General features: G+C 40.9%; 1 non-coding gene across 1 annotated transcript; it reads right to left on the bottom strand.

The window, feature by feature from the left end:
* Window positions 1–19,703: 19,703 nt before the first annotated feature.
* On the bottom strand, window positions 19,704–19,807 carry LOC130952854 (small nucleolar RNA R71). The gene has a single exon (XR_009075034.1). It is a non-coding gene; the product is annotated as a small nucleolar RNA R71 (small nucleolar RNA).
* Between the last annotated feature and the right edge of the window lie 6,345 nt (window positions 19,808–26,152).

Raw genomic sequence — 26,152 nt, forward strand, 5'->3', positions numbered from 1 at the left:
TCGATTGGCAAATTTGTAATCCACGCGTTAGCGTGCATGACGCTTGCGCGTCGATGAGTTTTTGAGGCCATCCACGCGTGCGCGTGGAGTGCGCGTACGCGTGGCCCTGTTTTCATCCCAAAGTTGATTTTTGAGTTTTAAAAGCCAAATCTCATACTTCTAAGCCTCCGATCTCACCATTTATGTCTTAAATCATTATGACATGCCTAGCTATTAGAAAGGGGCTAGTGAATGAGGTAACTTGCGAGTGAAGCAAGGGAAAGATGAATGATCAATGAGGATCAAAGATGATTATGTGAGATACGGAGGATGGTGGTGGAAGTGCTTGTTATGCCATGGGCCGAAAGGCTGTAATTGTTAATGAAATGGCTGGTTATGGATTTAACCGTGAGCCGGAATAGCTGTGTATGCTATGAATATTGGCTGGTTCTGGACTGAACCGTGAGCCGGATGGCTGATATGGATGTTGATCCATGGATGAGAATTCATGCATGTTGATGCTGAATTATTGATAATTGTGAATTGCACTTCCACTATCAGAGATACGAGTTTCCCTGGGTAGTAGCAGTGGCTAGCCACCACGTGCTCCAGGTAGAGGCTCGAGACTCTGTTGACCCTATGTCGTAAGTGTGGTCGGGCACTGTGAAAGACCCGGATGAGCTTGCCCCCGAAATATTCACCAGTGAGGGTGATGGATATGGATCATGTTTATGATCAAGTTTATAACGAGTATAACTCGAGTTGGGGATGCGCGACAGAGGGACAGTCCAATGGTTAGCGACCAGGACTTGTTGGGTTGGCTCTATAACCGACAAGATGATATCATCGGCCACTAGGGACAGGCATTCATCATATGCATACTATGTGAATTGTTTGAGATTGCCTATTTGACTGCATATTACTTGCTAATTGTCTAAATGTCTTAACTGCTCCTATTTGTATATTCTTTGTCTGATATAACTGTGTTTGCTATAATATACTCCTGCTGGTGGTTGGGAGGTTTGAAGGAATTGGGAAGGGAAGTATTAGTTAGACCGAAGAATCTTTAGTCAGATGCCCTTATATGGTTAGCTTGTTTATAAGCTTTGAAATTATCTGGAGGAAGTTCTAGGATTGCCTTTGGCTTTCCTCTATTATTATGTATTATATATGTGGAAGCTGTTACCATGCTGGGGACCTCTGGTTCTCACCCATGCGGATTTTGTGGTTTTCAGATGCAGGACGTGAGGTTTCCCGCTGAGGCATGCTGGAGACTTCTAGATTTGCGAAGATCCTTTGTTCTCGGGGTTATGTTTTGGTTTATATGTTTTGCTTAGATACTTTTATCTCCATTAAATAATACAAACTATGATAACTCCTCTTATGGGAGATTTTGGAGAATAGGTTTTATGTATTTGTGTCCCTTTGGGTTTCCTTTGGGGTTTTCCTTATTTTATCATATGTATATATTGCTATGCTCGGACCGGTTATCTTCGCAGCCGGATCTTGAGTCTTGATATTCCTATTTTTGACACTCCTTTGTATATATATAATCTCGCGTTGGTTTATCCTTGTTCGTTACGTTGATGATCGGAGTGTGCGCTTTTGAGTTGCGGTTTTTGTTTACCCCTTTTTCTACAAAGGCTCCTAGTTATAATCAATCATTCATACTACTATACGTACTAAATTTTTATTTTAGAGGTCGTAATACCTTGCCATCTCTGAATTATGACTTAAGCATAAGGCTCTGTATGGTAGGGTGTTACATTATGGTATCAGAGCAGTTCGTTCCTGTAGAGCCTGAGGGATGGACTGACTATGCTTCTGTGCATTCTCTGTGTGTGTGTTATGTGCTATTAGTATATCTGCTTGATATAATTGGCATAAACGTTCATGAGCATGCATTTGGGACTTTGAAGCACTAGACTTCCGATATTGAGACTGATCAACTTAATATCGATTGTTGGGTGTGTATAGGAACCAGATGGCGCCTCGTGGACGCAGTAGAGGTAGTGCGAGAGGTCGTACGAATGCTCGTGCACCAGAGAATAACCCTAATGACCCGGTGAACTTTATGGCTGCGTTGGAGAACATGGCTGCTGCTATGCAAGCCACGGCTGAGGCTCTTGGTCAACAGATGAACAACCATGGTAATGATGGAGGTGGAGTTCAAGGCCCGATGACACTGGCAAACTTTTTGAAGGTTAATCCGCCTAAGTTCAAGGGGACTACTAGCCCGACTGAGGCTGATACATGGTTTCAGGCTATAGAGCGAGCACTGCAAGCACAAGTAGTACCTGAAGGACAGCGTGTCGAGTTTGCTACCTATATGCTCACAGGTGAAGCGTCGCATTGGTGGCAAGGCATCCAACGTCTTCTGCAGCAGGGTGATGACTATATCACCTGGAATATCTTTCAAGAAGAGTTCTATAAGAAGTACTTTCCGACTTCTGCTAGGACGGCTAAGGAACTTGAATTGTTACAGCTGAAGCAGGGTACTATGTCCATATCAGAGTATACTGACAAGTTTGAGGAGCTGTTCAGGTTCTCTCGTATGTGCCAAGGGACTCCGGTGGAATATGAGGAATGGAAGTGTGTTAAGTATGAAGGAGGACTCCGGAGTGATATCTTCAGTTCAGTGGGACCAATGGAGATTAGGACTTTCTCCGAATTAGTGAACAAGTGTAGGGTTGCTGAGGAGTGTGTGAAAAGGGCAACCGCTGAGAAAGGGAGTCACAAAGGTTCATTCCCACAGAACCGAGGGAAGAGCTTTACACCTAGAGGTCCGTCTTTCAAGAGGGGAAGCTCTTTCAGGAGGCCCAACAACAACAACAACAATTTCCAAGGGAAGAAGTTTGGGAAGCAACCTCAGAACGAACAAGCTTGTGCTAGGTGTGGAAGTCACCATCCGGGAGTACCATGCAAGGCCGGATGGGGTTTGTGCTACAATTGTGGAAAGGCGGGGCATAAAGCCGCAAGTTGTCCAGAGAGGCAGAAACAAGGTGCTAGGAAGGCACAATAGACTGGTCGGGTGTTCACCACTTCAGCTGTAGGAGCTGAGGGATCCGAGACACTTATTCGAGGTAACTGTGAAATGGCTGGTCAAACTTTAAATGCTTTATTTGATTCGGGAGCATCACATTCATTCATTGCATTTGAGAAAGCCCATGAGTTAGGCTTGAAGATTGTAACCTTAGGTTATGATCTGAGAGTGTACAATGCTACCCACGAAGCCACGGTAACTAGGCTAGGATGCCCGAAAGTTTCGTTTAGGTTCAAGTAGCGTGATTTTGTTCATAATTTAGTCTGCTTGCCGATGGTCGGTCTTGATCTTATCTTGGGATTGGATTGGTTATCTAAGAACCATGTCCTGCTTGATTGTTCTACAAAGTCGGTGTACTTTATGCCGAAAGATACAGAAGGGCCGGTCATGGTGAATAATTATTACTTGAACTCGATGATGGTGAACTATTCTGGAATCGAATGTCAGGGTATCATGTTGTTAACCGCGGGCGTTTCGGGAGATGATCAAAGGTTGGAACAGATTCCGGTTGTGTGTGAGTTTCCGGAAGTGTTTCCCGATGATATTGATGAGTTTCCACCTAACCGAGAGGTTGAGTTTGCTATTAAATTGGTGCCCGGGGCGGGACCAATCTCAAGTGCTCCTTATAGGATGTCACCGTTAGAGATGAACGAGCTAAAGTCTCAGTTAGAGGATTTGTTGGGAAAGAATTTTATACGGCCAAGTGTCTCTCCGTGGGGCGCTCCAGTGCTACTAGTGAAAAAGAAGGATGGGAGTATGCGGCTCTGTGTGGATTACAGGCAGTTGAACAAGGTTACAATAAAGAATAAGTACCCATTGCCGAGAATTGATGATCTCATGGATCAGTTACAAGGAGCTGGAGTTTTCTCCAAGATTGATTTGCGATCCGGTTATCACCAGATAAGGGTGAGGGGCGAGGATATCCCTAAGACCGCTTTCAGGACTCGTTATGGTCATTACGAGTACACTGTGATGTCCTTTGGGTTGACGAACGCTCCTGCGATATTCATGGATTACATGAATAGAGTTTTCCGTCCGTTTCTGGATAAATTCGTTGTTGTCTTCATCGATGACATACTAATTTATTCCAAGACTGAAGAAGAGCATGCGGAACACTTGAGAACCGTGTTGCAGATTCTAAAGGAGAAGAAACTTTATGCAAAACTGTCTAAGTGTGAGTTTTGGAAGAGAGAGGTGAAGTTTTTGGGCCATGTGGTGAGTAAGAAGGGAATAGCCGTAGACCCAACTAAGGTGGAGGCTGTGATGGATTGGAAACAACCAACTACCATAACGGAGATAAGGAGTTTTCTGGGTTTAGCTGGCTATTACCGAAGGTTTATCAAAGGCTTTTCACAGATAGCTTTGCCAATGACGAAGTTAACCCGCAAAGACACTCCGTTTGTTTGGACTCCTGAATGCGAGGAGAGCTTTCAGACATTGAAGAAAAAGTTGACTACTACACCTGTGTTAGTGTTACCCGAGCCGGATGATCCATTTGAGGTGTATTGTGATGCCTCATTGAAGGGTTTAGGGTGCGTGCTGATGCAGCATCGTAATGTGGTGGCGTATGCCTCACGACAGTTGAGACCGCATGAAGTTAGTTACCCTACGCACGATTTGGAACTCGCTGCGGTTGTGTTTGCCTTGAAGGTGTGGAGACATTATCTCTATGGGGTTAAGTTCCAAGTTTTCTCTGATCATAAGAGCTTGAAGTACCTCTTTGATCAAAAAGAGCTTAATATGAGGCAGAGAAGGTGGATGGAATTGTTGAAGGACTACGATTTTGAGTTGCATTACCATCCGGGAAAGGCGAACGTAGTGGCGGATGCGTTAAGTCGGAAGTCGCTATATGCGGCTTGGATGATGCTTCAAGAGGAGAAGTTGCTCAAGGGATTCGAGAGTCTGAAAATCGGTGCTCAAGAATTATCCGGAACCTTGTGTTTGAGCCGATTAGAAATCTCAAGTGACTTTAAGTCCGAACTCCTAAAGGCTCATCAAAATGATGAAGCGTTATGGAAGGTGTTGCCGGCTATTGAGCAAGGAAAACAATGGAGAGTGTCGGAAGAAAAAGATGGGTTATGGAGATTCAAGGGTAGGATCATTGTGCCGGATGTTGGCACTTTGAGGCAAGATATCTTAAAAGAGGCACACAAAAGCGGATTCTCCATTCACCCGGGAAGTACTAAGATGTACCATGATTTAAAGGCGATGTTTTGGTGGCCGGGTATGAAGAATGACGTGGCAGAATATGTTTCAAAGTGCTTAACTTGTCAAAAGGTAAAGATTGAACATCAAAAGCCCGCCGGTATGTTGCAACCTTTAGAGATTCCACAATGGAAGTGGGAGAGTATTGCAATGGACTTTGTGTCGGGATTGCCAAGGACTAAAGCTGGTTTTGATGCTATCTGGGTGATTGTGGACCGACTGACGAAGTCAGCTCACTTTTTGCCCATTCGTATGACTTACACCCTTGAGGAGCTAGCACGGTTATACATAAAGGAGATTGTGAGACTTCATGGTGTACCTACTACTATAATCTCTGATAGAGATCCTCGTTTCACTTTAAGGTTTTGGGGTGCATTTCAGAAGGCTTTTGGAACCCGATTAAGCTTGAGCACGGCTTACCATCCTCAAACAGATGGTCAATCTGAGAGGACGATCCAAACACTAGAGGATATGTTGAGAGCTTGTGTTTTGGACCAACCGGCGAGTTGGGATCGGTATATGCCATTGGTGGAGTTTGCATACAATAATAGTTATCATGCGAGCATCGGAATGGCTCCGTATGAGGCCTTGTATGGGAGAAAATGTCAATATCCGCTAAGTTGGTATGAAGCTGGAGAGAAAAGCTTGTTGGGACCGGAAATGATAGCTGAGACTACTGATCAAGTCAAGAAAATCCGAGATAGGATGCTTACGGCGCAGAGTCGTCAAAAGAGCTACGCCGATCAGAGGCGAAAGCCCTTAGAATTTGAGGAAGGAGACCATGTTTTCCTTAAGGTCACTCCGACTACGGGAGTAGGTAGGGCGATTAAGGCAAAGAAGTTGAATCCTCGATACATTGGTCTATTTCAGATCCTGGAGAGGGTTGGACCGGTGGCGTATCGGATGGCTCTACCACCTTATCTCTCGAACCTGCACGACGTGTTTCACGTGTCGCAGCTTCGGAAGTACACTCCTGATGCTAGCCATGTGTTAGAACCTGAGTCGGTTCAGTTAAGAGAAGATTTGACGCTTCCAGTGGCTCCAGTCAGAATTGATGATACTAGTATCAAACGGATGTGTGGAAAAGAGGTTTCTTTAGTGAAAGTGGCTTGGAGTCGAGGCGGTGTTGAAGAACACACTTGGGAACTTGAGTCGGAGATGCGAACGGATTATCCGCATTTATTCTCAGGTAATTGCATTTGAGTTTTGTGGGCAAAATTCCCAATTAGGTGGGTAGAATGTAAAATCCGGTTAATTAACGGCTAATTAACCCATAAATGAGAATTTATTCTAGAAAGCCTAAAATGTGATTTTTATGGCTAAATATGATAGAGGAGATTGAGACGAGAATTTTGGTACCAATTTTATAGAATTCGGACCAAGATTGGACCGAACGGGCCAAACCGGGCCAACCGGACCCAAAGTGGGCCCTTGGCCCAACATAACTAAGCCAAAACCCTAGTTTTCAGCACTCTCTCTCCTCATTTGAGACACTAAACACGCTGAAATGGAGGCCATGGGGGGAAGAACACTCTCTCAAGTTCTTTCTCTCACTTGATCTTCAAACCACCATAACTTTTGATCTAGAGCTCCAATTGCTGCTCCGTTTGCGGCCACGCGTTCACCGTGGAGAGCTCTACAAAACCCATACAATTAATCTTGAGGTAAGCCACGTTTTGCTCTTCGAAATTCCAGCCTTGTTTTCGAGTTTTATGAGCAAAAATGTTGAGATTTTGGGTTCTTTGATGTTATAGGACCCAACTCTCTTGAAGGAGAAGGTTAATCTTGTCTCCTTGGACCTTGGGTGTGGTAAGATTCTCAACCCTAGTGTGATTTTGTTGTTCTATGATGTTTGGGTTTTGAGATGTTGTGTATGGATATGATGGTTGTGGCTTAGGTTGTGTATGTGTGGATATTGGAGCTTGATTGGTGATTTTGAAAAGCTTGGAGAGGGTTTGGTGGTGAAAAATCTGTTCTTGGAGGTGTTGAGGCCTTGAGAGCTTGTGGATAAGTGGTTTGGAAGTGCTCCGGGGGAGCTTGGGAAAATTGGCTAAGGTATGGTTTCGGTTTCCCGCATCTAATATGTAATGTGGTAGGAAATACTTAGGCTAGAGGCCCTAAGATAGGCATTGAATTGTTGATGTTGTTGAATGATTGAGATATATGATGTGGTCATATATGTGATGATTATTGATGCCTTGGTGGTATGATGTATGAGAAATATGCATGTTGTGATATATGCTTGATGATTGGTTATGGTTGAATTGTGGGTTGAACCATGTTGATGGTGAGTATGATGTTGATTGTGTACAATAATGATTTATTGGAATTGGTGTTGTTGAGAATTGGCATGAGGAATAGTATATGATATGTCAATGTGTTTGAGTTTGAGCCACTTGGGTGAAGTGGGGTAAAATGATGAGATAGTGATTTTGGTAAATTGTGGTAATGTGTCAATGTGTGAGTTGAGGAGGCTTGATGTTGAATTTGATACATTTTGATTGATTTCAAAGAAAAGGAATGAAAATGGCATGTTTTGATTGATTTTGAAAAGAGTTGAAAATGGCTTGTTTTGAAAATGGCATATTGTGGGTTTGTATGAAAATATGGTTTTTGGGCATACTTTGATGGGACATAACTTGGACTACGGATCTCTGTTTTGTACCAAATCTGTTTAGAAATGAAATTGGATCCGGGATGTCCATGGCGTTCGAGGAACGGGTGAAAAACGATTTAAAATGAGGAAGTTATATCCGTTGGAAGATTGGGGTTTAAATCTGTGAATTCTGCAGCTTTTAACTTAGAAAATTTTTAGCAGAATGACCCCTTGCGCGTGGGCGCACCTGGCGCGTACGTGCCGATCTTCCAGAAAGCGCCATCCACGCGTGCGCGTGATGTGCGCGGGCGCGCCGATTGTGCTGCACCCAATGCCCAGCCATTTTACAGAGAGTTATGCCAGAACTGTGCCAGTGTTGTGCCTGGGGCACGAGAACACCCGCGCGTACGCGTGGTTGACGCGTGCGCATCGATTGGCAAATTTGTAATCCACGCGTTAGCGTGCATGACGCTTGCGCGTCGATGAGTTTTTGAGGCCATCCACGCGTGCGCGTGGAGTGCGCGTACGCGTGGCCCTGTTTTCATCCCAAAGTTGATTTTTGAGTTTTAAAAGCCAAATCTCATACTTCTAAGCCTCCGATCTCACCATTTATGTCTTAAATCATTATGACATGCCTAGCTATTAGAAAGGGGCTAGTGAATGAGGTAACTTGCGAGTGAAGCAAGGGAAAGATGAATGATCAATGAGGATCAAAGATGATTATGTGAGATACGGAGGATGGTGGTGGAAGTGCTTGTTATGCCATGGGCCGAAAGACTGTAATTGTTAATGAAATGGCTGGTTATGGATTTAACCGTGAGCCGGAATAGCTGTGTATGCTATGAATATTGGCTGGTTCTGGACTGAACCGTGAGCCGGATGGCTGATATGGATGTTGATCCATGGATGAGAATTCATGCATGTTGATGCTGAATTATTGATAATTGTGAATTGCACTTTCACTATCAGAGATACGAGTTTCCCTGGGTAGTAGCAGTGGCTAGCCACCACGTGCTCCAGGTGGAGGCTCGAGACTCTGTTGACCCTATGTCGTAAGTGTGGTCGGGCACTGTGAAAGACCCGGATGAGCTCGCCCCCGAAATATTCACCAGTGAGGGTGATGGATATGGATCATGTTTATGATCAAGTTTATAACGGGTAGAACTCGAGTTGGGGATGCGCGACAGAGGGACAGTCCAATGGTTAGCGACCAGGACTTGTCGGGTTGGCTCTATAACCGACAAGATGATATCATCGGCCACTAGGGACAGGCATTCATCATATGCATACTATGTGAATTGTTTGAGATTGCCTATTTGACTGCATATTACTTGCTAATTGTCTAAATGTCTTAACTGCTCCTATTTGTATATTCTTTGTCTGATATAACTGTGTTTGCTATAATATACTCCTGCTGGTGGTTGGGAGGTTTGAAGGAATTGGGAAGGGAAGTATTAGTTAGACCGAAGAATCTTTAGTCAGATGCCCTTATATGGTTAGCTTGTTTATAAGCTTTGAAATTATCTGGAGGAAGTTCTAGGATTGCCTTTGGCTTTCCTCTATTATTATGTATTATATATGTGGAAGCTGTTACCATGCTAGGGACCTCTGGTTCTCACCCATGCGGATTTTGTGGTTTTCAGATGCAGGACGTGAGGTTTCCCGCTGAGGCATGCTGGAGACTTCTAGATTTGCGAAGATCCTTTGTTCTCGGGGTTATGTTTTGGTTTATATGTTTTGCTTAGATACTTTTATCTCCATTAAATAATACAAACTATGATAACTCCTCTTATGGGAGATTTTGGAGAATAGGTTTTATGTATTTGTGTCCCTTTGGGTTTCCTTTGGGGTTTTCCTTATTTTATCATATGTATATATTGCTATGCTCGGACCGGTTATCTTCGCAGCCGGATCTTGAGTCTTGATATTCCTGTTTTTGACACTCCTTTGTATATATATAATCTCGCGTTGGTTTATCCTTGTTCGTTACGTTGATGATCGGAGTGTGCGCTTTTGAGTTGCGGTTTTTGTTTACCCCTTTTTCTACAAAGGCTCCTAGTTATAATCAATCATTCATACTACTATACGTACTAAATTTTTATTTTAGAGGTCGTAATACCTTGCCATCTCTGAATTATGACTTAAGCATAAGGCTCTGTATGGTAGGGTGTTACATGATGCATGCTCAATCTAATCCACGAATTTGAGGAGTGTCATATAGAACCCCATTTGGAGATGCATGTTTAGAATTTCATAGTGAAGTGACTGGATATGGGAGTATTCACGGAGGCCATGGTTTCGGGATGATCAATGCCGAGGGTAAAACTATTTTGGACTTTTCTTTAACTTTTGATCTTCTCATCGCAAATACATGTTTTAAAAAGAGAGACGAACATCTTATAACCTATAAGAGTGGCATGACAAGCTCTCAAATCGACTTCTTCTTGTTGAGGAGAGTCGACCGGAAATTTTGCATTAACTGTAAAATTATTCCGGGAGAGAGTTTGACAACACAACATAGGGTGCTCGTCATGGATTTTCGCGTTGAGCAAAAGTTGAGGAAAAGACATTATACGAAGAACCCAAGGACGAGGTGGTGGCGGATGAAAGGTGAGGAACACAGAAACTTCCTAAGACGGGTAGGAGAAGAGGCAAAGTGGGATGGGAACGGAAGCGCGGAAGAGATGTGGAGGGAGATGGCAGAAGTTATTAGAAGAACAGCAAAAGAAAGTTTTGGTGAATCTAAAGGAATAGGACCAAGAGACAAGGAGTCCTGGTGGTGGAATGCGAGTATACAAGAAAAGATAAAGATAAAAAGGGAATGCTTTAAAGAGTGGTCTTTATGCCGCAATGCAGATAATTGGGAAAAATATAAGGCGGCTAAGAAAGAGACAAAAGTGGCTATAAGTGAAGCAAAAACAAGAGCATATGAGGGTCTCTACCAGTCTTTGGGCACGAAAGAAGGAGAAAAAGGTATATATAGAATCGTAAAAAGTCAGGAAAGAAGAACGAGAGATTTGGATCAGGTTAAGTGCATAAAGGATAAGGATGGAGAGGTGTTGGCTCAAGAGGAGAAGATTAATGAAAGGTGGAAGAGTTACTTCTACGAGTTATTTAATGAGGGACAGAAGACTCTTCCGAGCCTTGGTCGATTATGCACAAGGGAAGAAGATCAAAACTTTGACTATTATCGAAGGATTCGAGACTATGAGGTAAAAGAGGCTTTAAAGCAGATGAAAAATGGCAGGACAGTAGGACCTGATAATATCCCGATTGAGGTTTGGAAAGGTCTTGGAGAAAAAGGCATCAACTGGTTAACCAAGCTTTTTAATGAGATTTTAAGGTCCAAGAAGATGCCTGATGAGTGGAGAAGGAGCACCTTGGTACCTATCTACAAGAATAAAGGGGATATACAAAGTTGCGGAAACTATAGAGGGATTAAGCTTATGAGTCATACTATGAAGTTATGGGAAAGGGTGATAGAACGGAGGTTGAGAAAAGAGACACAAGTAACAGAGAATCAATTTGGATTTATGCCAGGAAGATCTACCACTGAAGCGATATACCTATTAAGAAGGATGATGGAGAGGTATCGTAGTAGTAAAAGGGACCTACATATGGTGTTTATTGATTTGGAAAATGCGTATGATAGGGTACCAAGGGAAGTCTTATGGAAGGTTTTAGAAAAGAGGAGAGTAAGGATCGCATATATTCGGGCAATTAAAGACATGTATGATGGGGCCACAACTAGTGTGAAGACTCAAGGTGGTGTGATGGAAGAATTCCCTATTGGTATAGGATTACACCAGGGATCATCCTTAAGCCCATACCTTTTCACATTAGTCCTGGAAGTACTCACAGAGCACATCCAAGAGCCTGTGCCATGGTGCATGCTTTTTGCCGATGATATCATCCTTATGGGAGAGTCAAGGGAAGACCTAAATAAGAAGTTGGAGTTATGGAGAGAAGCTTTAGAAGTGTATGGTCTGCGCATAAGCCGTAGCAAGACGGAATATATGGAATGTAAGTTCAGTCTGAGAAGGGAAAACCCAAATATAGAGGTGAAGATTGGAGAAAACATCCTAGAAAAAGTTAAAAGTTTTAAGTATCTTGGGTGCATCATACAGGATAATGGAGAGATTGAACAGGATGTAAATCATAGGATCCAAGCAGGTTGGTCAAAATGGCGGAGTGCATCTGGTTTTATATGCGACAAAAAAGTGCCTTTAAAACTTAAAGGTAAATTCTATCGCACCGCTATAAGACCGGCTATGCTGTATGGTACGGAGTGTTGGGCGGCTAAAGGGGAGCACGAACATAAGCTGAGTGTGGCAGAGATGAAGATGTTGAGATGAATGAGTGGTCATACGCGATTGGATAAAATAAGGAATGAAGATATAAGGGAGAGAGTTGGAGTAGCACCCATTGTGGAAAAGATGGTTGAATCGCGTCTCAGGTGGTTTGGACATGTGAGAAGAAGACCGATAGAACATCCAGTCAGGAGGGTAGATGAGATGGAAGATGGACAAAGGGCGAAAGGAAGAGGAAGACCTAAGAAGACTATCCATGAGGTGGTCAAACGAGATCTATATGTAAACGGTCTCTCTATATACATGATACATGACAGAGCACAATGGCGTCGCTTGATTCATGTAGCCGACCCCACTTAGTGGGACAAGGCTTTGTTGTTGTTGTTGTTGTTGTATATATACACTACCTGCTGAAGCACTTGTATTGCAATCAACGCATGCTTAACCCCAGGTTCAGTAAGAGCTTTTCAAATTAGCCCCTTTGAAGCACCCTGAGATGGATCAAAGTTCAAATTCTTTAATGAAATAGTGAAGTTTAAATGATCAATTTATTAAAAGTGTCATTCTCTTAATTAAACATTTGAACAATAAGCTATTAATTGTTAGACTAATTTGAGGTTTGAGAACTGACATAATTTTCAAGGCAGAGGTAGTAAGCTTGACAATCCAGCAGGATCCACAAGCATAGTGGCCACCTTCATATCTTCATACACAAACAAGAAAAGGAAGAAATAAACAAGCCATCAACATTGAAAAGCTAGATCTAATCATTTTGACAAATAGGATAAAGTCTACAAAAATAGTCTTCAATGATAGATTTTAATAATGCAACAGCACATTACAAATGTATTTCTAAACTAATGCAATTACAGTTTACATTCATCAACCTAGTTTAGTTTATTATTCATTAAGTTATTATTCATCAAGAATCCTAACACTTTAATATTACACATGGCTGAAAACCGAAACGGAAAATACAATCGCTAACATAAATGGAACATAAATGAAACCTTTGGAAGAGTGAGGGACGGCGGCAAAGGCATGAAGCAGAGGAATGGAGGAACAGCGGCGGCAGCGGCGGCGGCGGCAGCAGAACACAAATTGCGGAGGAAAGTCGTCAACAGTGCAAACTGCAGAACTGACTTCTCCACTCGCGATGAATCCTCACAAAGGCCTAAAAAGAGAGACTCATCACAGAGAAGCAAAGAAGTGGAAAGGAAGGAAAGAAGGAAGGAAGGAAGCTTACCTGGATCGTCACAGAGGAATTAGGCGCTGACGATTTTAGCGGAGAAGACACAGAGGACGACAAGGAGAGGAAGCTGGAGGAGACGTCACCGGAGGATATCGCCGCTTTAGGAGATGTCGCCAAAGGAGATACCGGAGGAGATGTCACCGAAGAAGATCACCGGAGAATGCAATAGGATCGGAGATTGTCGCATAGGCCATCCAAGAGCAACAACATCACACGCGTAGGGTTTCAACTAAGGGTTTCTGAAATTTAGGGACTCTTCTTTTATACCTACGTGCCAACGGCGGTTCAAAACCGCCAGAATTACCAAAACTGCCACAAATCTAAAAATAAATTATGGCAGCAACAAGAAACGCCGGAATATCTAAATATTATGGCGGTTTTGAAGAACCGCCGTATTATGAATGCCATTTTAACCTCCTTTTTTTGTAGTGTGCATTATGGTTCGTGTTAGATGAGTTTGACTCTTTGCATTTTAGCGTTGTTTAAATACTTAAGTTAAGAGATTTGGATATTTTATAAATTTTGAATTTTCTTTCATTTTTTTTGTACCCGTCATTTGATTCTTTTTTGGTAGGATTTAGGGTTGTTTAGTTAAGAATGAGTTGTTGTTTGGTTAGGATTATTAAGTTTGTAATGTTTGGTGTTATCTCTATTTTTTAAAGTAGATGACTAAATACATATTGGAGTAAATACCTATAATCATCCGTGAGATTCGCGCAAATATTCAATGTAATCATCAAAATCTCAATTTTCTCATTGTAATTCCCTAGATAGAACTCCGATCACTTAAAGTGATCTCTGGGCATATTTTTTGTGATGAGTCATCACCGGAGCACTGACGTGGCATCCTCCTTCCTTTTTCTCGCAAAATTCCCAATCCTTTCTCTTCTCTTCTCTTCTATTTTCTTCCTCCATCGAACCTCTCATTTCTTTTCTTTTCGTCATTGTAAAATCCTCCAAGCGTAACCACTCTCTCTCCCAAAGACCATAGCTCAATGGCGGAGGAAGAAGTTGTTGCACCTTCTGCCAGCCCTCTTCCCTCCGATTGCAAACGCAAGTTCAAAGATCTCGATTCTGAGCCTACCGAATCTAATGCCAAATCCAACCCTGACGATAACAACGTCGATGCTGCGGTTCCCGACAACGGTAACAACAAGCGCCCTTGCCTTGACGACGACCTAGGTACTTTATTCCTCTCTTTATCTCGCGCCTCATACATTTTTCATACAATGATGGCAACTTCGACATTGCATCTGTATAATTGATTATGTAATTATCATTTCAGTTAAATTATCCTTTAAAAATTTGTTGATTTTGTTAATGACGTAGAGAAGAACAATGTTTCTGTGTTTTTTAACAGCTAGTGCAAATGCAAACGAGCATTAGGAGGAGCAGTCTCACAAGCCTGCGGAAGAAACAGAGTTGATTTAGAGAGTGCTGTTTTAAAGGATGGTGAACCTGATGAGCCCAAGAATGATTCAGAGACGAGCGCAAATGAACAAGGTTCTGGTGAAGTTGCCGAGCCAGCTGAGTCCCGGGATGTGCCATCCGAGGGCCAGGAGGTGCCTGCTGAGGATGCACATGAAAAGGCAGAGGAACCTCCTGAAGAACCGGCTAAGGACTCAACCGAGCAAGACCTACCACCAGGGATAAGGAACCAGATTCAGTTGATAATGCTTCAGAGAATGTGGAGATTCCCTCTGATAAGGTGTGGATTATAAAGCTGCTTTATTTTGTGAGACTAGTAATACATGTTGTGGAGAAAAAACATTGTAATTGCTTTTACCCATCTGTATTTCACTCTAAAGGGCTTCGTTTTCTTTGTTTGGATTTTGTTTTACTTGCTTTTATCAAGATGCTTCTCTTGGCCGAAATCAACTTACGCCTGCCACTAAGACCACGACACGGAGAATTCATGTTCCTAACAATAAGGTATTCCAACTCATGTAGATAGATGCATACATTTGGCTCATTTACATATTAGATTTGTATTTCATGTTTTATGTCCAAAATCCAGTTTGGCTATCCTTTATGCTTTCTGGCATTGAGTCTGTGGCTTTTCTTTTGTCAAGTTTTAGGTCATTTACCATAATGATGAGTGATCAAAATTCACAACCTTCTTTACTTATTATTTTTGAATAATTTTCTTTGCATTATATCTTTGACATTAATTATGCCTTATCCAAAGCTTTTGGGGAAAGTTGATGATGATGATACACTGATATAGATGCCCGTCTCTTTTCATATGTCCTCACTGGAACCCATCTTCTATTATTTGGAATTGACATTCTAATAATTAATATAACTATTTGGAAAGCAGTTTCCTTGATAAGATATATTACCTTTGTGTTAAGGTTGGCGTACTTATTGGAAAGGCTGGAGATATAATAAAATACCTGCAATATAATTCTGGTGCCAAGATTCATATAACTAGGGATGCTTGATGAGCGGATAATTTATACGCTTTTTGGCATTGTTTTTAGGTAGTTTTTAGTAAGTTCAAGCTACTTTTAAGGATGTTTTCATTAGTTTTTATGATAAATTCACATTTCTGGACTTTACTATGAGTTTGTGTGTTTTTCTGTAATTTCAGGTAATTTTTGGCTGAAATTGAGGGACTTGAGCAAAACTCTGAAAAAGGCTGACAAAAAGGACTGCTGATGCTGTTGGAATCTGACCTCCCTGCACTCGAAATGGATTTTATAGAGTTACAGAACTCCAAATGGCGCACTCTCAACGGCGTTGGAAAGTAGACATCCAGAGCTTTCCAGCAATATATAATAGTCCATACTTTATTCGGAAATTGACGACGTAACTTGGCGTTGAACGCCAAGTACATGCTGCTGTCTGGAGTTAAACGCCAGAAACACGTCATGATCCGGAGTTGAACGCCCAAAACACGTTATAACTTGGAGTTCAACTCCAAGAGAAGCCTTAGCTCGTGGATAGATCAAGCTCAGCCCAAGCATACACCAAGTGGGCCCCGGAAGTGGATTTATGCATCAATTACTTACTCATGTAAACCCTAGTAGCTAGTCTAGTATAAATAGGATAAGTTACTATTGTATTAGACATCTTTGGTCTCAGTTTTGTATTATTCTTCATCTTAGGAGGCTATTGATCACGTTTTAGGGGGCTGGCCTCTCGGCCATGCCTGAACCTTTCACTTATGTATTTTCAACGGTGGAGTTTCTGCACACCATAGATTAAGGGTGTGGAGCTCTGCTGTACCTCAAGTTTCAATACAATTACTATTACTTTCTATTCAATTCTCTTTTATTCTTATTCCGAGATATACGTTGCACAACACTTTGATGAATGTGATGATCCGTGACACTCATAATCATCCTCACCTATGAACGCGTGTGACTGACAACCACTTCCGTTCTACCTTAGGCCGGGCGCATATCTCTTAGATTCCCCAACAGAATCTTCGTGGTATAAGCTAGATAGATGGCGGCATTCATAGGGATCCGGAAAGTCTAACCTTGTCTGTGGTATTCCGAGTAGGATCCTGGGAATCCGAAAAGTCTAACCTTGTCTGTGGTATTCCGAGTAGGATTCCGGTATTGAATGACTGTGACGAGCTTCAAACTCCTGAAGGATGGGCGTGATGACAAACGCAAAAGAATCAAGAGATTCTACTCCAACCTGATTGAGAACCGACAGATGATTAGCCGTGCTGTGACAAAGCATTTGGACCATTTTCCCTGAGAGGATGGGATGTAGCTATCAACAAGGGTGATGCCTCCAGACGATTAGCCGTGCAGTGACAGCGCATAGGACCATTTTCCCGAGAGGATTAAAAGTAGCCATTGATGATGGTGATGCCCTACATACAGCTTGCCATGGAAAGGAGTAAGAAGGATTGGATGAAATCAATAAGAAAGTAGAGATTCGAAAGGATTCTAGCATCTCCACACGCCTATCTGAGATTCCCACTATTGATTTACGTAAGTATTTCTATCCCTTTTTATTTTCTATTTATTATTAATTTTCGAAACCCATAACCATTTAATCTGCCTAACTGAGATTTACAAGGTGACCATAGCTTGCTTCATACCAACAATCTCTGTGGGATCGACCCTTACTCACGTAAGGTATTACTTGGATGACCCAGTACACTTGCTGGTTAAGTTGAACGGAGTTGTGAAAAGAAAGTGTTGAGTTAGTTTTTTTAGGCACATGCCAAAGAGCCATTATTGTTGATCACAATTTCGTCCACCAAGTTTTTGGCGCCGTTGCCGGGGATTGTTCGAGTATGGACAACTGACGGTTCATCTTGTTGCTCAGATTAGGTAATTTTCTTTTCAAAAATTCTTTTCAAAAATCTTTTTCAAAATTTTTCTTTTATTTTTCGTTTTTCCAAACTTTATTTTCGAAAAAAAATTAATAAAAATCCAAAAAAATTAATAAAACCATAAAAATCAAAAATATTTTGTGTTTCTTGTTTGAGTCTTGAGTCAATTTTTAAGTTTGGTGTCAATTGCATGCTTTAAAATTTTTTTTCTTGCATTTTTCAAAAATTCCATGCATTCATAGTGTTCTTCATGATCTTCAAGTTGTTCTTGGTAAGTCTTCTTGTTTGATCTTGATGTTTTCTTGTTTTGTGTTGTTTGTTGTTTTTCATATGCATTTTTCGTTTGTTAGAGTCCATGAATTAAAGATTTCTAAGTTTGGTGTCTTGCATGTTTTCTTTGCATAAAAAATTTTTCAAAATTATGTTCTTGATGTTCATCATGATCTTCAAAGTGTTCTTGGTGTTCATCTTGACATTCATAGCATTCTTGCATGCATGCATTATTTTGATCTAAAAATTTCATGCATTGAGTATTTTTGTTGTTTTTCTCTCTCATAATTAAAAATTCAAAAATCAAAAAAATATCTTTTCCTTATTTTTCTCATAATTTTCGAAAATTTGAGTTGATTTAGTCAAAAATTTTCAAAATTAGTTGTTTCTTACAAGTCAAGTCAAATTTTCAATTTTAAAAATCTTATCTTTTCAAAATCTTTTTCAAAAATCATATCTTTTTCATTTTTTTTCTATTTTTCGAAAATTTCAAAATTATTTTTCAAATTATTTTCAAAATCTTTTTCTTATCTTTATATCATATTTTCGAAATTACACTAACAATTAATGTGATTGATTCAAAAATTTGAAGTTTGTTACTTTCTTGTTAAGAAAGGTTCAATCTTTAAAATCTAGAATCCTATCTTTTAGTTTCTTGTTAGTTAAGTAATTAATTTTAATTTTAAAATTAAATCTTTCTCAAAATATATTTTTCTTAAAAATCTTATCTTTTTATTTTATCTTTTTCAAAATTTGATTTTAAAATATCTTATCTAACTTCTTATCTTCTTATCTTTTTAAAATTTGATTTTAAAATCTTTTTCAACTAACTAATTAACTTTTTGTTTGTTTCTTATCTTTTTCAAAACCACCTAACTACTCTTCCCTCTCTAATTTTCGAAAATATCTCACCCCTTTTTCAAAAATTCTTTTTAATTAACTAATTGTTTCATGTTTTAATTTTAATTACATTTTATCTCTAATTTTTGAAAATCACTAATCCCTTTTTCAAAATTATTTTCGAAATTCTCCCTCCCTTTTCTTATTCTATTTAATTAATTATTTACTAACACTTCTCTTCACCTCTCTTCATCTAAAAATCCGAACCCATTCTTCTTCACTCTTCTCCCCTTTCTTTTTCTACTAACATAAAGGAATCTCTATACTGTGACATAGAGGATTCCTCTTTCTTTTCTTGTTTTCTTTTCTTTTATATGAGCAGGAACAAGGATAAAGGCACTCTTGTTGAAATTGATCCAGAACCTGAAAGGACTCTGAAGAGAAAATTAAGAGAAACTAAATTACAACAATCCAGAAACAACCTTTCAAAAATTTTTGAACAAGAGAAGGAGATGGCAGCCGAAAACAATAATAATGCAAGGAGAATGCTTGGTGACTTCACAAAGCCAACGTCCAAATTTGATGGAAGAAGCATCTCCATCCCTGCCATTGGAGCCAACAACTTTGAGCTTAAGCCTCAACTAGTTGCCTTAATGCAACAAAACTGCAAGTTTTATGGACTTCCATCTGAAGATCTTTATCAGTTTTTAACTGAGTTCTTGCAGATCTGAGAGACTGTAAAGACGAATGGAGTTGATCCTGAAGTCTACAGACTCATGCTTTTCCCTTTTGCTGTAAGAGACAGAGCTAGAATATGGTTGGATTCACAACCTAAGGATAGCCTGGACTCCTGGGATAAGCTGGTCACAGCCTTCTTGGATAAATTCTTTCCTCCTCAAAAGCTGAGCAAGCTGAGAGTGGATGTTCAAATCTTCAAACAAAAAGATGGTGAATACCTCTATGAAGCTTGGGAAAGATACAAGCAGCTGACCAAAAGATGTCCATCTGACATGTTTTCAGAATGGACCATATTAGATATATTCTATTATGGTCTCTCTGAATTTTTGAAAATGTCATTGGACCATTCTGCAGGTGGATCTATTCACCTAAAGAAAACGCCTGAAGAGGCTCAAGAACTCATTGATATGGTTGCAAACAACCAATTCATGTACACTTCTGAGAGGAATTCCGTGAATAATGGGATACCTCAGAAGAAAGGAGTTCTTGAAATTGATGCTCTGAATGCCATATTGGCTCAAAACAAAGTGTTGACTCAACATGTCAACATGATCTCTCAAAATCTGAATGGATGGCAACATGCATCCAACAGTACTAAAGAGGCAGCTTCTGAAGAAGCTTATGATCCTGAGAACCCTGCCATGGCAGAGGTTAATTACATGGGTGAACCTTATGGAAACACCTATAACTCATCATGGAGAAATCATCCAAATTTCTCATGGAAGGATCAACAAAAGCCTCAACAAGGCTTTAACAATGGTGGACATAATAGGCTGAGCAATAGCAAGCCTTTCCCATCATCTTCTCAGCAACAGACAGAGAATTCTGAACAAAACACTTCTAATTCAGCCAATCTAGTCTCTGATCTGTCAAAGGCCACTTTCAGTTTTATGAGTGAAACAAGATCCTCCATCAGAAATCTGGAGGCACAAGTAGGCCAGCTGAGTAAGAAAGTCATTGAAACTCCTCCCAGTATTCTCCCAAGCAATACAGAAGAAAATCCAAAAGGAGAATGCAAGGCCATTGATATAATCAATATGGCCGAATGCACAAGGGAGGAGGAGGACGAAAATCCTAGTAAGGAAGACCTCCTGGGACGTCCCTCAAGCAAGAAGGAATTTCCTATTAAGGATCCACAGGAATCTGAGACTCATATAGAGACCATAGAGATTCCATTAAATCTCCTTCTGCCATTCATGAGCTCTGAAGACTATTCTTCCTCTGAAGAGGATGAAGATGTGACTGGAGAGCAAGTTGCTCAATATTTAGGAGCTATCATGAAGCTGAATGCCAAGTTGTTTGGTAATGAGACTTGGAAAAGTGAACTTCCTTTGCTCATTAGTGAATTAGATACCTGGATTCAGCAAACTCTACCTCAAAAGAAACAAGATCCTGGCAAGTTTTTGATACCTTGTACCATAGGCACCATGACCTTTGAAAAAGCTCTATGTGATCTGGGGTCAGGGATAAATCTTATGCCACTCTCTGTAATGGAGAAGCTGGGGATCATTGAGGTACAACCTGCCTTGTTCTCATTACAATTGGCAGACAAGTCATTAAGACAAGCTTATGGATTAGTAGAGGACGTGTTAGTAAAGGTTGAAGGCCTTTACATCCCTGCTGATTTCATAATCTTAGACACTAGGAAGGAAGAGGATGAATGCATCATCCTTGGAAGACCTTTCCTAGCCACAGCAGGAGCTGTGATAGATGTCAACAGAGGTGAATTAGTCCTTCAATTGAATGGGGACTACCTTGTGTTTAAGGCACACGGCCATCCCTCTGTGACAAAAGAGAGTAAGCATGAAGAGCTTCTCTCAGTTCAGAGTCAAGAAGAGCCCCCACAGTCAAACTCTAAGTTTGGTGTTGGGAGGCCACAACCAAACTCTAAGTTTGGTGTTAAGACCCCATATCCAAACTCTAAGTTTGGTGTTGGGACTATACAACATTGACCTAATCACCTTATGGCTCCATGAGAGCCACTGTCAAGCTATTGACATTAAAGAAGCGCTTGTTGGGAGGCAACCCAATTTTATTTATCTAATTTTTATTTTATTTTATTTTATTGTTACTTTGTGTTTTATTAGGTACATGATCATGTGGAGTCACGAAAAAAATATAAAAATTAAAAACAGAATCAAAAACAGCAGAAGAAAAATTACACCCTGGAGGAAGCACAGGCTGGCGTTCAACGCCAGTAAGGAGCATCTGGCTGGCGTTCAACGCCAGAACAGAGCATGAATCTGGCGCTGAACGCCAGAAACAAGCAACATTCTGGCATTTGGACGCCAGGAATGTGCCTAGAAGAAAAGCTGGCGCTGAACGCCAGTAACAAGCATGAAACTGGCGTTCAACACCAGAAACATGCTTTACATGGGCGTTGAACGCCCAGAACGTGCACCACTCGGCGTCTAAATGCCAGAATGGTATGCAAAGGCATTTTACATGCCTATTTGGTGCAGGGATGGAATTCCTTGACACCTCAGGATCTGTGGACCCCACAGGATCACCTCAGGATCTGTGGACCCCACAGGATCCCCACCTAACATATTCCCACCTTACCTCCTAATCCTAGTTTTACTCTTCCCCATATCACACTTCCCAAAAACCCTTCACCAATCACCTCAATCTCTCTTCCCAATCACTTATTCACCACTCACATCCATCCACTCTTCCCCATAAACCCCACCTACCTTCAAAATTCAAAAAACATTTTTCCCACCCAATCCCACCCTAAATGGCCGAACCTACCCTCTCCTCTCTCCCTATATATACCCTTCCATTCTACTTCATTTTCACACAACACTAACCCCCTCTACTATACCTTGGCCGAATCCATCTCCCCTCACTCTCCTCCATTTTCTTCTTCTTCTTCTTCTCTTCTTTCTTCTCTTGCTCGAGAGCGAGCAATATTTTAAGTTTGGTGTGGTAAAAGCATAAGCTTTTTGTTTTTCCATTACCATCAATGGCACCTAAGGCCGGAGAATCCTCTAGAAAAGGAAAAGGGAAGACAAAAGCTTCCACATCCGAGTCATGGGAGATGGAAAGATTCATCTCCAAGAGCCATCAAGACCACTTCTATGATGTTGTGGCAAAGAAGAAGGTGATCCCTGAGGTCCCTTTCATGCTCAAGAAAAATGAGTATCCGGAGATCCGACATGAAATTCGAAGAAGAGGTTGGGAAGTCCTAACCAACCCCATGCAACAAGTCAGAATCTTAATGGTTCAAGAGTTCTATGCCAATGCATGGATCACTAGGAACCATGATCAAAGTATGAACCCGAGTCCAAAGAATTATCTCACAATGGTTCGGGGGAAATACTTAGATTTTAGTCCGGAGAATGTGAGGTTGGCATTCCACTTGCCCATGATGCAAGGAGGTGAACGCCCCTACACTAGAAGGGTCAACTTTAATCAAAGGTTGGACCAAGTCCTTACGAACATATGTGTGGATGGAGCTCAATGGAAGAGAGATTCCAAAGGCAAGCCAGTCCAACTAAGAAGACTGGACCTCAAGCCTGTAGCTAGAGGATGGTTGGAGTTCATTCAACGCTCCATCATTCCCACTAGCAACCGATCTGAAGTTACTGTGGATCGGGCCATCATGATTCATAGCATCATGATTGGAGAGGAAGTAGAAGTTCATGAAGTCATCTCCAATGAAATCTACAAAATAGCCGACAAGCCCTCCACCATGGCAAGGCTAGCTTTTCCTCACCTTATTTGCCATCTATGTTACTCAGCTGGAGTTATCATAGAAGGAGACATCTCCATTGAAGAGGATAAGCCCATCACCAAGAAGAGGATGGAGCAAGCAAGAGAGACCCTTCACGGTTCTCAAGAGATGCATGAGGAAGCTCATCATCAAGAAATCCCTGAGATGCCTCAAGGGATGCACTTTCCTCCCAACAACTATTGGGAACAACTCAACACTTCCTTAGAAGATTTGAGCCACAATGTTGAACAATTAAGGGTGGAACATCATGAGCACTCCATCATTCACCATGAAATAAGAGGAGATCAAAGAGCAATGAGGGAGGAGCAACAAAGGCAAGGAAGGGACATAGAAGAGCTTAAGGACATTGTTGGTCCTTCAAGAAGAAGACGCCACTAAGGTGGATTCATTCATTGTTCTTATTTTCTTTCTGCTTTTCGGTTTTTATGTTGTATGTTTATCTATGTTTTGTGTCTCTACTTCATGATCATTAGTAGTTAGTAACCATGTCTTAAAGCTATGAATAAAATCCATTAATCCTTCACCTCTCTTAAATGAAATATGCTTTAATTCAAAAGAACAAGAAGTACATGAAATTCGAAAATTGTCCTTGAATTTAATTTAATTATATTGATGTGGTGACAATACTTTTTGTTTTCTGAATGAATGCTTGAACAGTGCATATTTTTGATCTTGTTGTTTATGAATGTTAAAATTGTTGGCTCTTGAAAGAATGATGAACAAAGAGAAATGTTATTGATGATCTGAAAAATCATGAAATTGATTCTTGAAGCAAGAAAAAGCAGTGAAAAGTAAAAAGCTTGCGAAAAAAAATGGCAAAAAAAAAATAGAAAGAAAAAGAAAAAGCAAGCAGAAAAAGCCAATAGCCCTTAAAACCAAAAGGCAAGGGTAAAAAGGATCCAAGGCTTTGAGCATCAATGGATAGGAGGGCCCAAGGAAATAAAATCCAGGCCTAAGCGGCTAAACCAAGCTGTCCCTAACCATGTGCTTGTGTCATGAAGGTTCAAGTGAAAAGCTTGAGACTGAATGGTTAAAGTCGTGATCCAAAGCAAAAAGAGTGTGCTTAAGAGCTCTGGACACCACTAACTGGGGACTCTAGCAAAGCTGAGTCATAATCTGAAAAGGTTCACCCAGTTATGTGTTTGTGGCATTTATGTATCCGGTGGTAATACTGGAAAACAAAGTGCTTAGGGCCACGGCCAAGACTCATAAGTAGCTGTGTTCAAGAATCAACATGCTTAACTAGGAAAGTCAATAACACTATCCGAAACTCTGAGTTCCTAGAGACGCCAATCACTCTAAACTTCAAAGGAAAAAGTGAGATGCCAAAACTGTTCAGAAGCAAAAAGCTACAAGTCCCGCTCATCTAATTATAATTAATATTCATTGATATTTTGGAATTTACAGTATATTCTCTTCTTTTTATCCTAATTGATTTTCAGTTGCTTGGGGACAAGCAACAATTTAAGTTTGGTGTTGTGATGAGCAGATAATTTATACGCTTTTTGGCATTGTTTTTAGGTAGTTTTTAGTAAATTCAAGCTACTTTTAGGGATGTTTTCATTAGTTTTTATGATAAATTCACATTTCTGGACTTTACTATGAGTTTTTGTGTTTTTCTGTAATTTCAGATAATTTCTGGCTGAAATTGAGGGACTTGAGCAAAACTCTGAAAAAGGCTGACAAAAAGGACTGCTGATGCTGTTGGAATCTGACCTCCCTGCACTCGAAATGGATTTTATAGAGCTACAGAACTCCAAATGGCGCACTCTCAACGGCGTTGGAAAGTAGACATCCAGAGATTTCCAGCAATATATAATAGTCCATACTTTATTCGGAAATTGACGACGTAACTTGGCGTTGAACGCCAAGTACATGCTGCTGTCTGGAGTTAAACGCCAGAAACACGTCGTGATCCGGAGTTGAACGCCCAAAACACGTTATAACTTGGAGTTCAACTCCAAGAGAAGCCTTAGCTCGTGGATAGATCAAGCTCAGCCCAAGCATACACCAAGTGGGCCCCAGAAGTGGATTTATGCATCAATTACTTACTCATGTAAACCCTAGTAGCTAGTCTAGTATAAATAGGATAAGTTACTATTGTATTAGACATCTTTGGTCTCAGTTTTGTATTATTCTTCATCTTAGGAGGCTATTGATCACGTTTTAGGGGGCTGGCCTCTCGGCCATGCCTGAACCTTTCACTTATGTATTTTCAACGGTGGAGTTTCTGCACACCATAGATTAAGGGTGTGGAGCTCTGCTGTACCTCAAGTTTCAATACAATTACTATTACTTTCTATTCAATTCTCTTTTATTCTTATTCCGAGATATACGTTGCACAATACTTTGATGAATGTGATGATCCGTGACACTCATAATCATTCTCACCTATGAACGCGTGTGACTGACAACCACTTCCGTTCTACCTTAGGCCGGGCGCATATCTCTTAGATTCCCCAACAGAATCTTCGTGGTATAAGCTAGATAGATGGCAGCATTCATAGGGATCCGGAAAGTCTAACCTTGTCTGTGGTATTCCGAGTAGGATCCTGGGAATCCGAAAAGTCTAACCTTGTCTGTGGTATTCCGAGTAGGATTCCGGTATTGAATGACTGTGACGAGCTTCAAACTCCTGAAGGCTGGGCGTGATGACAAACGCAAAAGAATCAAGGGATTCTACTCCAACCTGATTGAGAACCGACAGATGATTAGCCGTGCTGTGACAGAGTATTTGGACCATTTTCACTGAGAGGATGGGATGTAGCTATCAACAAGGGTGATGCCTCCAGACGATTAGCCGTGCAGTGACAACGCATAGGACCATTTTCCCAAGAGGATTAAAAGTAGCCATTGATGATGGTGATGCCCTACGTACAGCTT

Source organism: Arachis stenosperma, chromosome 1, assembly GCF_014773155.1.
Source record: "Arachis stenosperma cultivar V10309 chromosome 1, arast.V10309.gnm1.PFL2, whole genome shotgun sequence".
Taxonomy (NCBI): Eukaryota; Viridiplantae; Streptophyta; class Magnoliopsida; order Fabales; family Fabaceae; genus Arachis; species Arachis stenosperma.